A 16,312-nucleotide genomic window follows, 5' to 3' on the forward strand; every position below is an offset into this window, starting at 1 on the left:
GCATGAAGCTGTCATAGTTTCTTCTTAGTAGTGAATGTCTTTGTTCTCCCTCTCTTTACAGTGGAGTCAGTTCTTTTCTAGTACATGACTTGTATATAGTTTTAGGGACCACTGTTCATTCCTTTCCCACCTCTGTGACACCTAACAGTGTAAGGGTGGAAGTGCTTATTTTAGCTCACAGTTTCAAGGTACAGTCCACTGTGGCAAGAAAGGCATGGCAGGACCTCGAGGCAGCTGTCATGATGCATTACAGTCAGGGAGCAGAGTGATGCATGTCATGTTGCTGCTCTGTTTCCTTCTTCTTTATTTGCTACCCTAACCCTAACCCTGAGGTGCTGCACCTGTGGGGTGCCGCTGCTCACATCCATACTGGGTCTACCATTAAACCTCTGAAAACACCTTCCTGCTACACAAGTTTTGTTCCTAGACGGCTCAAAATTCAGTCAAGTTTACAATTAAAATTAACCACAGGCCTATTTTATAGATTTATATTATGAAGTTACTGAAGTTCAGATAATGGGATGCATAGATCCATATTGATAGATTTTATTCTCTATACTCACTTTTAAAATAGAATTTTCATTTTTAATTAAAAGCAAGTGGAAGAATCAGTGTGCAGACAGGAGCCAGGCCTGCTGATGTGTACCTATAATCCCATCTACTCAGGAGGATCACAAATGCAAGGCCTGCCTAGGTTACAGAATGAATTTAATACCACATTAGGCAACTTAGTGAGATCCTATCTCAAAGTTTAAAAGTAAAAATGATAGGTCTGTTAGTCAAGGGGTCTCTAGAGGAACAGACCCAATAGAATGAAGGTGTGTGTGTGTGTGTGTGTGTGTGTGAAAATTGTTGTTAGATTGGTTTACAAAGTACTTTTTATGTTGCCCAAGAATGGCTGTCTTCACAACAGAGAGGCTCAGAACTGTTGCTATTTGTTCCACAAAGCTGGTCCTCAGCAGTGGCAATCTGACACTGAAGGCCAGGAGAATTCCTAGAGAGCCATTGGTCTAAAGCTCACATTAAAAAACTAAAGAAAGGGTTCTAGTGTCAGTGAAGGAAGGCAGCGGCAGTGGCAGCCACAGAGCAGATGGACTCACTCGCCAGATGCAAACACAAGCAAACAGAAAGTTTTTCCTTGGGCCTGTGCTGCTGCAGAACCACTTGGCTCACCTTGAGGGCGGGTCTTCCCGCTTCATGTAGCCTAATCAAGGAGATCCCTCATGGGTGTGCTCAGCAGTTTGCCAGTCAAGTTGATGACCAAATGCGAGTCCTAAAGTTACAGTGATGTCTGTATGTTGTAGACCGCAACCAGAAGGGATGGAATGTCTGTACTCATCTTCTAGGGACAGCTGTGTAGAGTTTAAGAACAGAAGTTGGACTTTGTAGTAGTTGAAATACATCAGCAAAGAAAGTGTTTCAAACATTGGTTTAAATGGCACCAAAACAACACTAATAGTTTATAGATCGTTTAGGATTGGGAGTATATTATTTATCTTTCTATAGGGCCTAGCTTGGCAGGAAAAAAAAATGTATGCTATGTAGCTTTTTAAAAAAAATTTTAATGCTACTTGGTTTTTTTTTGGTGTTTATTTGTTTGAGAGCAAAGAATTTTCTTCTAAAAGCTCCTTTAGGAGCCTTTTTTTTTTTCTTCCTACTAATAAACTCCCACGTCCAATAAAGATGTGTGCATCTGGTCCCCTGCCTATAGAACAAATCCCCTAAACTCTTGTTGCTTTGTCTGTCAGGATTCCCTATGTAGCTGTTTTCAGAGAAAATTGTCATTTGGTTGAATAGTACTTCAGGAAACATTTCATGGCTGCAGATTTTGGAAATCCATTATGTAGGCTCTTTTCCTTTTCTTCCTGTCTTAAGAGAGCTGTGGTATGTTTCTTGATTATCCTAAGACTGAAGTAGAGGGCTGGCTTCCTGTGACTTCTCTACTTAACCTGTAGTACTTATATATGTGAGTGTATTTTAAGACAGGGTCTTGCTACACAGCCCAGCTGGCCTCAAACTCATGATCCTCTGCCTCAGCTTCCCAAGTAGCTGGAATTACAGACATGCACCACCACACCTGAATAATAGCTTTTTTATTTTAATGTTTTGATCGTTAATGACAGATGGGGGCAGCATTTAAACATGAGGAAATCTGATCACAGTCCTTCACTTCCTTGGGTATACTTGTTTCTCAGTTCAGCATATGTTACTGCAGAGTTTCTGCCTGGTCTTTCACTCATTACGACTTGTTTCAGCTTTGATGCAGACTTAGATTTGTTCTTTTAAATTTCATCGTATTAGGCACAGTCTCACATCCATAACCCTTACAAAGCCCTCTGCCTCTGAGTCTGATGTTATCTAGCGTGTTCATTGCATATGATTTCAAGTTACTCACTTGAAATATCCTAGAGAAGACCGGGCCCAGTATGAAAGCATTAGATAGACATCTGTGTCCATATTCCTGTTCAACCTGCTTGGATCTGGAGGTGACAGACCCAGATATATGTCTTGGTTCTCCCAATGTAGCATCCTAGGCAATTCATTTACATTATTCTACCCACTTCTCAGATTTAAAGTGGACTGTAAGATTTGCTTTATAAAAAGATGAGAAGCTCAGTGGACCCTGAGATAAATGCTAAGTGGCAGAGTGGGTTTTTGAAAAAAGGGACAGAGCTAGCATTAAATACATCTATTCCCTCATTTACTCGGTAAAAAGTAAGTGCCTACTGTATTAGTCACTTTTATATTGCTGTGATAAAATGCTATAGCCAAGGCAACTTACAGAAGAAAGTTTGTGTTTATGGTTCCAGACAAAGTCCATGGTGGCGGAGCAGAGGCGGAGGGCTCACAGCTTCAATGGCAAGCATGAAGCAGAAAGTACACCGGGAACAGTGCAAAGCGCTGACACCTTAGCCTGCCAGCAGTAGCCTCCTTGAGCAAGGCCATGCCCCCTAAACCTACCCAGACAGTGCTACCAACCAGGGAATGTAGCACAAATCTTAAAAGATCTTATTAATAAAAACAAACCCAGAGCCAGGTATTGGGGTGAATGCTGGAAGATCAGAGAAGCAGAACAAGCCACAGCTTCCTCACCTCGACAGTTCCTCAGCTGATCCTGTTTCCTCAGACTGGAAGCCTCTGAGTCCTCATGCAGTATGAATCTCAGCTGAACTACTGCTCAAAAGCCTAAAAGCTTAACCAGCTCTAGTTCTTGGTCCTCACGCCTTAAATACCTTTCTGCTTCCTGCCATCACTTCCCGGGATTAAAGGCATGTGTCACCATGCCTGGCTGTTTCCAGTGTAGCTTTGAACTCACAGAGATCCGCATGGATCTTTGCCTCTGGAATGCTAGGATTAAAGGTGTGAGTGCCACCATTTTCTGGCCTCTAGCTAGTGGCTGTTCTGTTCTCTGACCCCAGATAAGTTTATTAGTGTTCACCATATATTGGGGAACACAGTATCACCACAAGGGAACAAGCATTCAAACATCTGAGCCTATTGGGAACATTCTCATTTAAACTGCCATACCTACTATGTGCCAGAGACCTCTTAGACCTTGGAAGTATAAGATGAAAGGAAGTGGCCAAAGTCCTTTTACTTTAGCATTCATAAATTCTGGTAGTCCTTGGATCAGTTTCCCATGGATATCAAAAGATGGCTGCTTGAGGTTAACAAACTCACAGTGATTAATTTCCCATTTTTACTTTTCAATTGTGGCTTCAAAATTTTTGTATCTGTGTGGACTGTGGCTATGCCTCAGTGGCAGAGTGCCAACCTAGCATGCACAGGGCACTAGGATGGAGACCTAGTACCGTAAGAACTAACATTTTAACATTTCTTATGGGTACAACGAGACATGAATATATGTGCCAACCTAGAAATTTAGCCTGTTTTTAAAAATTATTTGTTGCATCTAATTATTGCATTAATTTTTAACACTGTTGGATACCATGGGGCTGTATTTGTCACTGCTCTCCTAAGGCTTTCCTGAGTGGACAACTCAGGTACCTGTCTGAAAACCAGGTGCCTCTCAAGATCTCAGGATTAGCAAACAACCAGGGCAGATGAGTCTTCTTGATGGATCAATCAGAGCTATTCATTATATATGTTGGAAGAGTGTTGATTAGAAAATCGTCCTTTGAGTTTTGTCTCAAATGAATCAATCAATTCAAGGAAAGATCAGCAATGGATAAAGCCATTAACTGGGAGGTGACAGGGAACTTGGGCAGTGGAGTATGGTGATATTTTATTTGTACTGAAATGTGATTTTATTTGTATGTTAATAAATAAAGTTGCCTGGGGGTCAGAGCTAATAGCAAGCCATAGCAGAGCTGGGCTTTCATGGTGCATGCCTTTAATTCCAGCCCTTGGTAGGCAAAGCTAGGTAGATCTCTGTGTGTTCAAGGATACAGCCAGCATTGGAGACACACGCTCTAATGTGTGTCTGGAAGTTTGTACAGACAGGCAGTGACGAGGCAGTCATGTGGTTGGGTTTACAACCAATGAGAAGGCAGAACAGAAAGTCTATATAAAGACAGACAGAAAGTAGGTCTCTTTCGGAGAGGTCTCTTGGCTGAAGAGGCTAGTTGCAGCAGGCAGGTAAGAATTAAGAGTCTCATGCTCTACCGACTGAGCTCAAGTAGCTCCAACTGCGTGCAACCGCTTGGGGCTACAGTGGAGACCATGGAGTCCCAAAAGCTGAACTCCCTGATGACATCGTCAATGAGTGACTCTTCCACTGTGAGGCCATGTGAGTGACATAGAGTCACCTAGCAGGAATTCTAAAATAGGGTTCCACCTGAATCTGAGCATGTTATCTTGAGCCACAATTTTAAATTTAAAAACTACAAATGGTAAGTTTTTGTGATACTATGTGAAAACATGTAGCTTTTTAAGGTACATACAAAGCTGGGTGTGGAGACACACAGCTGTAATACCAGCACTTGGGAGACTGAGGCAGGAGGATGATATGTTTGAGGTCATGCTGGACTACAGAGCTAGTTCCAAGCCAGCCTAAGCTATTTAGTGGCACCCTGTCAAAGGGAAGGAAAGGAGAATTTGAACCATGCCTTTAGATGTGAAATGATAGTAAGTCTATGTTTTACAGCAACAAAAAGACAGTGGTCCTGGGAACGATGGCTCAGTCAGTAAAGTGTTTGCAGACAAGCATGAGGACCTGAGTTCAATCCCCAGTACTCATATATTTTTTTAAAAAGCTAGAAGCACCCACCCATACTTATAATCCCTGTGCTGGAGAGGTGGAGACAGAAGGATCTTGTAGGCTTGCTAGCCAACTCATCTAGCAATCAGGCAAGCTCCAAGTTCATTGAGAGACCCTGTCTCAAAGGTGGAGAATGATGGAGGAAGATACCCAGCATCAGTCTTTGGTCTTCACAGGCACACACAGGGAAGAGAGAAGGGGGGAGGGAGTAAGAACAGGAGGCAGGAAAGACCCATACTTGCCTTTATTGGAACAAATCTTTCAAAATAATCATTTGGGGGCCAATAAGAAGGCTCATCAGGTAAAAGCACTTGTAGCAGGCTTTTTCTTTGGGACCACTAACCAGCTCCCAAATCATGACACGGAGGCTTATTATTAGTTATGAATACTCAGCCTTAGCTTAGGCTCATTTCTTGCTAGCTCTTATAACTTAACCTGCTTCTCTTTATCTATGTTTTACCCCCGGGGCTTTTTACCTTTCTTTCTTTCTTTCTGTATATCTTACTTTGCTGCTATCTCCATGGCTGGCTGGCTGCTGGCTTCTGGCCCCAGGTATGTCCCTCTCTTTCTCCCTCATTCTCTCCTCCTCTCATTCTCTCCTATTTATTCTCTCTGCCCACCAGCCCTGCCTATCCCTCTACTGCCTAGCTATTGCCCGTTCATCTTTTTATTAGACCAATCAGGTACCTTAGGCAGGCAAGGTGAAACAGCAACACATCTTTACAGAATTAAACAAATACAGCATAAGCAAAAGTAACACACCTTTACATAATTAAATGTATCATAAAAAATGTAACATACCTTTACACAAAATAATATTCCACAGCATAAACAAATATAACGCACTTTGTTTAGTTAAAGTAATATTCTACAACAGGCACTTGCTGCCAAGTTTGACAACCTGAGTTTGATCCTGGGAACCCTTCAGGTAGGAGGAGAGAACTGACCTCCACAAGTTGTCCTCTGCCCTCCACATGTGTGCTATGGCGTGCGCGCACGCACACAGACACACACACATAATTTAAAAACTTTTTAAAGTGACTTTAATACTGTCCTGAGGTAAGTCACATTTTTGTGCTTTGAGCTCACTGTTTAGTGCACTTCCTGGTCTTAGTGCAAGCTTTATGTGCCTCCACAGCTTTTCTTTCCCTGGAACCACAATCCAAGTTACATATTTAAAAACTGAAAGCCTCCTTATCCATTTGAGCTGTTTGCTTATTAGAAGTAAGCTTTCTTGCATCTTCAACAAATGATGCTGGCATAACTGAAAGTCAACATGTAGAAGATTGCAAATACATCCCTATTTGTCACCATGCACAAAACTTAAGTCCAAGTGGATCAAAGATCTCAACATAAATCCAGTTACTCTGAACCTGATAGAAGAGAAAGTAGGAAGCAGTCTTGAACACATTGGCACAGGAGATCACTTCCTAAATATAACACCAGTAGCACAGACACTGAGAGCAACAATTAATAAATGAGACCTCTTGAAACTGAGAAGCTTTTGTAGGGCAAAGGACACGGTCAATAAAACAAAACAACAGCCTACAGAATGGGAAAAGATCTTCACCAACGCCACATCTGACAGAGGGCTGACCTTCAGAATATATAAAGAACTCAAGAAACTAGACATCAAAATACATAACAGTCCAATTAAAAAATGGGCTATAGAGAATTCTCAACAGAAGAAGCTCAACTGGCTGAAAGACATTTAAGGAATTGCTCAACATTCTTAGTCAACAGGGAAATGCAAATCAAAACGACTCTGAGATACCATCTTACACCTGTCAGTGGCTAGGATCAAAAACACTGAAGACAGCTTATGTTGGAGAGGATGTGGAGCAAGGGGAACACTCCTCCACTGTTGGTGGGAGTGCAAGCTTGTACAGCCACTTTGGAAATCAATATGTGGTTTCTCAGAAAATTGGGAATCAATCTTCCTCAAGACCCGGCTATACCACTCTTGAGCATATACCCAAGGAATGCTCAATCATACCACAAGGACACATGCTCAACTATGTTCATAGCAGCATTATTTGTAATAGCCAGAACCTGGAAACAACCCAGATGCCCCTCAACTGAAGAATGGATAAAGAAAGTGTGGTATGTAAACAATGTACAATGGAGTACTACTCAGCAGAGAAAAACAATGACATCATGAGGTTTGCATACAAATGGATGGAACTAGAAAATATCATCCTGAGTGAGGTAACCCAGACTCAGAAGGATAAACATGGTATGTACTCACTCATAAGTGGATACTAGATGTAAAGCAAAGGATAACCAAACTGCAACTCACAACTCCAGGGAGGCTAGCTAGTAAGGAGGACCCTAGGAAGGACTCATGGATTGCCCAGCAATGGAGAAATGGATGAGATCTACATGAGCAAACTGGGGGGTGGAGGGGTAATGGAGGGCAAGGGATGGGGAATAAGAGCTTAGGGGAGTGGGAGGTTTAAGCTGGAACAGGGACAGAGTGGGAGAGCAAGGAAAGAGATACCATGATAAATGAAGACACCATGAGAATAGGGAGAAGCAGAGTGCTAGGGAGGTTCCCAGGAATCCACAAGGATGACTTACCATAGACTACTGGCAATGGTCGAGAGGGTGCCTGAGCTGACCTACTCTGGTGATCGGATGGCCGAACACCCTAACTGTCATCATAGACCCCTCATTCAGTGACTGATGGAAGCAGATGCAGAGATCCACGGCCGGGTCCCAGGCAGAGCTCCAGGAGTTTAATCTATGAGAGAGAGGAGGGATCATATGAGCAAGAGATATCGAGACCATGATTGGAAAGAGCACAGAGACAACTAGCCAAACTAGTGGAAACACATGAACTGTGGACCAATAGCTGAGGAGCCCCCATGGTACTGGAGTAGGCCCTCTGGATAAGTGAGACAGTTGTTTAGCTTGAACTGTTTAGGGGGCCCCCACGCAGTGGGATCAGGACCTGTCCCTAGTGCAAGAGCCGGCTTTTTGGAACCTAGTGCCTATGGTTAGACACTTTGCACAGCCTTGGTGCAGGGAGGAGGGGCTTGGACCTGCCTCAACTGAATGTACCAGGCTCTGCTGACTCCTCATGGGAGCCCTTCCTTGCCTTGGAGGAGGTGGGAATGGGAGGTGGGTTGGAGGGGAAGGCTGTGGGGTGGGAGGAGGGAAGACAGGGGAATCTGTGGTTGGTATATAAAACGAATAGAAAATCTCTTAATTAAAAAAAATAATAAAATAAAATAAAAGAAGTAAGCTTTCTTAAATATTTCAGTCTAAATCCAGTTGTGCTTGCAACAATTAAAATCATGTTGATTAGAAGTAGGTTGTTTTAGTTACCTGTTACTTCAAAATGCAATGCTTTAACTAATGTAATGACTTGCTAATTTTGATGGTTAATAATTCCTTTATCTCTTACCAGATTGTCCAGGACGGAGCACTCAAGTCGGTGGTTGTATTGGTTGATTTTCCTGTTGCTGCAACAAACCCCTGACAAAACACCACGAGGAATTATTTGTCTGGGGTTACAGTTCAAGATGCAGATTCATCATGGTGGGTGTTATGGCAGCAGGAGCTTGAGGAAGCATCTGGTTACACCAAGTCTGCAGTCAGGACGCAAAGAATAACGAATGCCACTGTTCAGCCCCTTTTCTGTTCACTACAGGATCCCATCCCATGGGTTGGTGCCACCAACATTTAAGGTATGTCTTCCCACCTCAGTTCATCTAATTTAGAAAACCGCTGACAGATATGCCCAGAGATGTGTTTCCATTGTAAGTCTAACTCCCATCAAGCCAATAAGAGTTCCCATTACAGTAGTCAAACTTCATTACTCTGACATTCTGTAAACAGGGCTGGATAGTCCCTGGCAGTTCCTGTCTTACTCTGGTCATCACGAGCCAGGGTGGTAAAAAGGCTGGAGCCTAGAATCACCTGAAATCTTATTCACTCACAGGTCTGGCAGGTGATACTGGGTAATGGTTGTGACCTCATCAGGAGTTGAGACCTGGAATAACAGACCTGACCTCTCCATGTAGCTGCTAGAATTTCCCTAACCATGGTAGCTGAGTGCTAGGTGGAGCTGGTCAAGCAAATGCTGTGTCCCCTTTTAGACCTAGTGTTACCTGCCACTGTTGCAGCTCCATCCAGGTTCAAAGGGAGGAGTGTGTTGGCATCACTTTTTTTTAAATTGTGTTCCAGGCTTCTTTAAGAACAAAATGATGAGTGATGGGCTCATGATCCAAGCTTCCCTCCATCACCTCCTCCCACACTTTGTGTCCCCCAACCCTTTGTGCTTTCAGTCCCTCCTCAGTAAATGAAGACTTTAATCCCAGAGCCGTCAAAGAGTGGAGACACCAAAATGGGGCCTTGCGGGCAGAGAAAAGGATACAGGACCCCTCAAAAAGTAGAACCTGCAGCCTCATACTCCTCTGGTTGGGAATAGTCAGTGCCTGATTGTTCGTGCTCCTAGTGCAGGTTACAGAACACTTACAGAACCAAATAGGACCACATTCTTTTCTAGCCCAAGAAGCTTGATGATGATGATGTCAATCTGCAAGGTGGGCTTTAGGCATCACAGAAATGTTCTTTAGGTTCCCCCCACAATGCTCATCCAATTTCTCTTGCCCACCTGCAGCAGGGGCTCTGCTTTGCATATCTTCTGAATGTTCTTGTTGGCTTCCTTTTGTTTGTTGTTTTTGTTCTTTTCTCTTTGAGGAGCTTGCCACCCAGCTCACAAATAAATACACGAAGGCTTATTCTTAATTATAAATTCCCAGCCCTAGCTTGGCTTGTTTCTTGCCAACTTTTCTTAACTTTAAATTATCCCATCTACCTTTTGCCTCTGGGCTTTTTCCTTTTCTTACTTCTATATATCTTACTTCTACTCTTACTCCATGGCTGGCTGTGTGGCTGGGTGACTGGCCTCTTGTTTTCTTGCTCCTTCTCTCTTTCCTTCTTCTCTCTTCTTGCTCCTCCCAGATTTCTTCTATTTATTCTCTCTGCATGCCAACTCCACCTATCCTTTTTCTTGTCTTGCTATTGGCTGTTCAGCTCTTTATTAGACTATGGGGTGTTTTAGACAGGCAAAGAATCGCATATAACAAGAAATCTACAGAGTCTGTTTAAAGGGCAAAGGATTTATTAAGGGAAAAAACTCGCTGTACAGAACAGAATTGACACAGGTTCTGGATCTTTGGAATAAAGTTCTGGGCCTATTGGATAAGGGTCCAGGCCCACCTGAGTCTATCCTGTGTTTTCTCTGTTTCTCTCCCCCCTACTTCTAACTAAGTCTCTTATTTCTCATTCCTCAGGAGTCCTGGGGTAAATAAGTGTGGAGGCTGGTCTGCCACACCACTACACCCACAGCTTCACAGAGTTAAACAAATGCAACATAAAGGAATGCAACACATCTTTGCATCATTAAACAAATGTTCCACAGCACAAACAAACCTAAAACATCTTAAAATAATATTGTACATTTCCCCCTTTTTGTCTAAATAAAAATATAAGTAAAACTATATACAACAAAAACAGTTATCAAGTAAGAACTACATTTACAATATTCAGTCCATTTGTAGTTAGCATATTCAGAGAAAATAATGCATTAGCTATCCTATCTTAGTGAGTCCAAAGTTTTACACCTAATTTACTGTGGGAGCCCACAAGTGACAGTTTCCCAGTTGGAATCTGAAGTCTATTATAGTGATATTTTATTTGTGCAACCCAATAAAGTTTATCTGAAGATCAGAGGGAAAAGTCAGCCACTATATTAAACATAGAAGTCAGGCAATGGTAGCACATGCCTTTAATCCTATCATTTGGGAGACAGAGATCTGTCTGGATCTTTGTGAGTTCAACACTGGGAACAGAGCAGGCGTGGTGGCACACACCTTAAATTCCAACACTAGTTAACCATAAGTGTTTGGAGGTCTGTACAGACAGACAGGAAGTGACAGAACTGGGCAGGAAGAGGAAGTGATGTAGCTGGACAGGGAGAGCAAATGAGATAGCAGAACAGAAAGACATTTAGGTTTGGGTATACATGAAGTAGCGTCTCTCTTTGGAAGCTGAGGTGTCAGTGAGGTGAGGTTGGCTTGTACATTTTCCTATTCCTCTGATGTCTCAGGTTTTCAACCCAATATCTGGCTCCATGTTTTTTATTTAATAAGACCATTTAGCAATTTGTCTATTCTGAGTCAATAGAGTTCAGGCTTGCTTGCTCCAGGGCTGTGAGAAAGTCCTGATTAGATGTTAGACTCTCCTTGAGGGCTGTGAGAAAGTCATGATTAGCTCATTAAAAGGAACATACTATCTAGCTATACACAGGCTGTTCTACTTCTGCCCTTCAAGTTTGTATATAAGCTGGCTCTGAAATAAACTTAGGCACTGTTCGGTATTGACTGGCAGTCCTCTCACCTCTGCTCTGCCTTCTTTGTTGTCTCTACAAACTGCACACCTCCACCCAGCTACCTGGTTAACTCGTTGGCTGGTTCCAACAATTTACTTTCCATCATAACTAAGAAAAACTGCAACTATAACTATCTAGTCTTCAACTCCATCAAAGACCCAGAAGGCTGTAATATTATCTAACAACAGACATTTGGCTGCCTGGACAGTCACCCAAAGTTCCTCTGCAACATTGGGGCATCCATCTTCAGCCTACAGGTGTTGTAGAATATTATTTTAAGGTGTGTTACCTTTTTTTATGTTTTGGAACGTTTGTTTAATGATGCAAAGATATGTTTGATTAAATAAAATTCAATTGTGGTCAGAAGGCTGAGTCAACAACTAGCTAACAGGAAGTAATAGGGAGGAGCCAGATGGGTTGTTTTTTTTTTTTTTTTTAAGTAGGGGCAAGAAGAAGCATGGGGGCTTTTTGGAGGAGGTGAGCAAGGAGAAGAGGTGAGCTACTTGCTATTCAGCCTCTAGGAGGAGCAGAATTCCACCCTAAATTTTGAATCTTGAGTTCTTTAGAGGGACAGAGATTTAGTTAAGTTCTTTTCATAGTTTTGAAAGAGTGCCTGAGCAAACAGAATTCCCTCCAGCTGTGGCTCTTGCAGCCCACCTGCTGCTGGTAGCAGTGGAGTTGCAGCTGCTGATTTGGACAACTGTGGCTTAAAAGGCAGCAACAACTAAAAAAAAGGGACAACCTACAGGCCCAGAATATCTGGCAAACTTTTCAGTGAAGCAGAAAATTTGAAGGACTGTCCTGCCTTGAATTGGCAAAGTTCGTTAGTTGCTTTCTTCTGGGTCTCACAGAATATCTGGCAGACTCTTCTGTGAAGCAGGAATTTTGAAGGACTGTCCTGACTTGTTTTGGCAAAGTTCAACAGTCTTTTTCCTGTGTGTCCTGCATGTCCAGTCTGCATAGCACATTGTCAGCAGTCAAAGGCAAGGGCAGTTTCTTTGCCCAGTGGTTAACCTTGCCACAATGAAAGCAAACTCCATATATGTGTTCTTGAAGCTGAGCTGCAGGTCCCCAAAGCAGCAAATGGTTGTCTAGCTGAACACCTTTCTAAAGAGGACACCCAGGGTGAGCACCATGTCAGCCTGAGTGTACCCCAGGGTGACCCTCTTCTGCTTCAGCTGCTTTGCAAAATGATCTATTTCTTCAGGGCCTTCATGTCCTGTGACTCCCCAGGACTTGGTTCATAGCATTGGTGTGGACAGTACATGGATCATGAGAGGCCCTCTACAAGTTGCTCTCCACTCTGACCCTGTATGGCCCTCAGGCTACAAAGTCTCCAGGCCAACTTGGAGCATTAGGCCCATTCCAACCTGAGATCCACAGTATGCCATCCCTCCACAGAGCTCAGATGGTAGCAGACATGGGGATACCCCCAACAGCTCTGAGCCTGGCCCAAGTGCTGGCCCAATTCCAGGCCCAGCTGGAGATCCTTGGGAACTTAGCCAGCTCCAAGGGTTCACCCAGCCTGGCTCCTGCCCTCCTGTTCCATCACCTCCACCTGGTGAGGGTGGAAGACAAAGTCTGGTTATGGGGTGGAATGAGAACGCTTGTTAGGTATACCTTTAGAAATGCAGTTTGCCATACTCACCAGCAATAGTGTTTACCTACTTCTAGACCACACTTTGGGAATTGAAATTGTCAGAATCTTCACAAGGCTCTGCCAAACATTCTGCCCATTATTGTTTATACCACTGGAACATTCCCTCACTGCTACGCTCGCACCAACTCTGTGATGACATCAGGAGACATTTCTCCACTTGGTTGCATACACAGCACTAAACTTTTGCAATGGTATCACAGACCTCCAATTTTACAGTTTATGTTCTGGTTACCTCCAGCTTTAAAGGTCTAAATTTCCACCTTGTAATAGCCGCTCTATGAAGATAGTGTGTAGTAAGTAATTTAATCTCTTAGTAACTGCCGTGAGAACCTTTTTTTCCCCTGTCAAATGTAGTTAGTTTTTTTGGGGGGCAGATATTTTTAAATCAAAGGATTCATTTTTTGAACCTTTCCCTTCAAGCAGATTGGCCATTTGTGTCAGAGTGAGACTTCCCTCCTGCCAATGGGATGAGACTCAGTCACCACCTATGTTTGGAATAAAAGACAGGAGCCATCTTGGCCCTGGTGTGCTTGCTACCCTACTTTGGTTTTGGTGCACCATTTTTACTAAAAGAATTGCCTTGCTGAGCTATTTGAACTTGGTGAACGTGTTTCTTTGTGAGATGCTGAGGTTATTCTTTGTTTCTACCAAGCTTCAGCAGTAAAATGGGAAATAATAGTTTTCACAGACATATGAGGAGGTATAGATATACAAACAAAACACTCATACACATTTTAAAAAAATCCTGATAAAGTATTTGCATGGTAGCTTTTACTCCTCAGCAAATAACATGATAAAGTTGGAAGAATTTGGGAACAAGACCATGGGTCTCATGGTCAGTTTTCCTGCTGTGAGTCATTATTTTCAAGGTTCAGTGACTCTAAAGACAGATGAGTCCCAGCTCACCATGTTTACCTGGAACCTGGTTAGTTGCCTAATTACTCTGTGCCCCTGTAGCTGCCAATAAATGCAATGTGATCATTACTGGTTTTATTAATTTCTCCACTGTGAAATGAGGAGATTGCAGTAAACCAGTGCCTTCAAGCATACTTAGACCCTTAACTTTTAACAACTTTTTAAAATTTGTTTTGTAAATTACCATACCACATAATAGGCTTCCTTATGAGACTTACATATATACTATGTTTTTATTGATCCTCTTCTCCAGTCCTCCCTCCCATACCCATCTTCTTTCATGTCATGTGTATCCATCCTATTAATTCCCTTTTCTCCCCTTCTGGGGTCCTCCCTGAAGACCCCCTTTTCGTCAGGTGGTGGTGGCGCACATTTTTAATACAGCACTCAGGAGGCAGAGGCAGGCAGATCTCTGTGAGTTCAAAGCCAGCCTGTCTACAGAGTGATTTCCAGGACAGGTTCCAAAGCTACACAGAGAAACCCTGTCTCAAAACAAACAAAACCAACACTTTTTCCCTCTCATGATCCTCTGTAGAAAGAGTTATTGGTTTATGAATATGATCAGTTAGATTTCTTTTAGACTTGGACATCTATTTAAAATACAACCACTTCAACATTGGCTATGTGTACACAAAAACCAAAAATACAAATGTTGTGCCCTGGGCGCAAGACCCCTAAAGAGAGCACCAGATACGAACTCACCAAAATGCAAAAGCAAGGTTTATTGAAGCTGTTCAAGCCGCGAAGCAGGGACCTCGGTTAAGCACCCCAACACATCGGAGGCTAGAAGAGGTGCCCGCCCCTCTGCAAGCTCAGTTTTTAAAGGCAAAAACCACAAGGTTGCATCATTTAAGGGTGATAGTACGGGTACAATTCTGATTGGCTCAAGTTTTAGGGGCTTTCCAGAATTTCTGTGTTATCTTACTTTGTAGTTTTAACCTGTTGTTTATCAAACTTTATAGACTACCTCCGGCATTGGGGCATTCTATGGTTAATCAGTTGTTACCTGATAGTCCTTCAAACATTCTGACTTTGTACTTTGACCATCTCCGGCACTGGGGCATTCTATGGTTAATCAGTTGCTACCAGATGGCTCTTCAAACATCCTGACTTTGTCCTGGGACCTATGTCAGCAGCTCTGAGAATTTTGAAACTCAGGCCTGTTTCAAGCTGGGGTGAGGGACTTGCTTGAAATGGGGTTGCTTTGGTTCTTCACAAAACGATTTCAAGTACTACACACACACACACACACACACACACACACACACACACACACACACGTCAAAGGGACAGGACATGATGAAAGGAAATCAATAGTCTTATACTTAACTTGTGTCTCTTGGAGGAGAGAGATCTCTCACCATTGCTGATACCGCTTTCCTCTGGACTCTAAAAGCACTACACCCTCCATGAGGAAAATCTCTGGAAAAAAAGTTGCCCTCAGCTTTTATTCCTCACCCACCTATTCTGGCTCTCACTTAGTGCTAGTGGATAGGATACAGATGAAAGTTAGTCCTTCCACTAGCTCCTAAACAAGTTTTATTTTAAAAGGAGTTGGTAAGTGGGCAGAATGGCTATATTACCTGTATCCAGCAGGAGTGTGTATGAGCAGGTGTGAGGCCTCGGTGATGCATGAATCTGTCCTGTGGAGTCTTCCTCAACTCTGAGTTTAGTGTCACCTTAGGGTTTTTGTAAGGAGGTGTGTCTCCAATTTTGAGTTTATGAGTCTTTCTTAAGTAGTGGGGTCTCAGGTGTGTTTGGGTCCAACACAGGCGTGTGTAATGTAGAGCCTACTCCCATAAAAGTGGTTGTTCCTGTGTCTAGTGTAGGGCAGCCCTTTGTGTGTGCGCGTTCGTGTGTGTGTGTGTGTGTGTGTGTGTGTGTGTGTGTGTGTGTGTGTGTGCAGGCGCCCGCGCGTGCGTGTGTGCCTGTCTGTCTGTCTGGGGGAGGGGGGATGTAGGGCGCTTTCGTTCAGTTCAGAGGAAGGTGGTCTCGGATAGGTAAGTGCGTGGTTCTAGAAAAAAAGTGTGCCAGGTGTGCGCGCCGCGGGCCATCAAGGCGAGGGCGCCTCAGGAACGGGAGGAGCCGCATGCGGCCTGCAGGGGGCGCCGCCCGG

General features: G+C 43.3%; 1 pseudogene; it reads right to left on the reverse strand.

The window, feature by feature from the left end:
- Window positions 1–9,610: 9,610 nt before the first annotated feature.
- Window positions 9,611–14,493, reverse strand: LOC131919803 (POU domain, class 5, transcription factor 1-like; annotated as a pseudogene).
- Between the last annotated feature and the right edge of the window lie 1,819 nt (window positions 14,494–16,312).

Source organism: Peromyscus eremicus, chromosome 9, assembly GCF_949786415.1.
Source record: "Peromyscus eremicus chromosome 9, PerEre_H2_v1, whole genome shotgun sequence".
NCBI classification, from domain to species: Eukaryota; Metazoa; Chordata; class Mammalia; order Rodentia; family Cricetidae; genus Peromyscus; species Peromyscus eremicus.